This window comes from Gymnodraco acuticeps, unplaced genomic scaffold (genome assembly GCF_902827175.1).
Source record: "Gymnodraco acuticeps unplaced genomic scaffold, fGymAcu1.1, whole genome shotgun sequence".
NCBI lineage: Eukaryota > Metazoa > Chordata > Actinopteri > Perciformes > Bathydraconidae > Gymnodraco > Gymnodraco acuticeps.
This window is the reverse complement of record NW_022991036.1, coordinates 5,001-5,507: the sequence shown is the minus strand read 5'-3', so window position 1 is coordinate 5,507 and position 507 is coordinate 5,001. Positions and strand designations below refer to the sequence as shown.

The 507-nt window shown below is 44.8% G+C and overlaps 1 protein-coding gene across 1 annotated transcript in view; it reads right to left on the bottom strand.

The window, feature by feature from the left end:
* Positions 1 to 305: 305 nt before the first annotated feature.
* LOC117559776 (AFG3-like protein 1) overlaps positions 306 to 507 on the bottom strand; it is a 4,799-nt gene continuing 4,597 nt past the window's right edge. Inside the window, exon 3 of the mRNA XM_034236439.1 lies at positions 306 to 507. This exon is cut by the window's right edge and continues 1,331 nt beyond it. The gene's annotated coding sequence lies outside the window, so the exon portion shown is untranslated.

Sequence of the window (507 nt, the reverse complement as noted above, 5' to 3'; positions counted from 1 at the left end):
CCCACCTGGTCAGCAGTGATTGGAGCCCTTAGAAAAGTCAACAGATGGAGATACATGTTTTATTAGTGACAGTGGGGACCCTTCAGTCGGGGGGGGGGGGGGTCACTCAGTTTACCATCTCACGTGTTGAAACATGATCAGCTAACGGAGTATCGTTTCATTGGTTTTACATTCTCTAAGGGGGAATGAAAGACATCAAGACCGAAGATAAGGGCTTCTTTGGGGGGGGGACGTTGCAAACTAACTATCATTGTGTCGTTGGGTTTCTGCTGTAAAAGCATCAGAAATCCTTCAAAGAGACGCCATTATGAATATTGGATATTATTTACTTGTGATTTTTGCACAAAATCAATACAAACATACACATCGTCCCAGCATCGAGCGGTTTGTACAGAAAACCTCCGTCACATGGAGTGAAAACAGAAATCAACTCAACGTTTTTACACGTCTAAAACACATCTCCGGGACGTCGTCAAAGAAATGCTCCACGCAGTGCAGGCTGCGTCT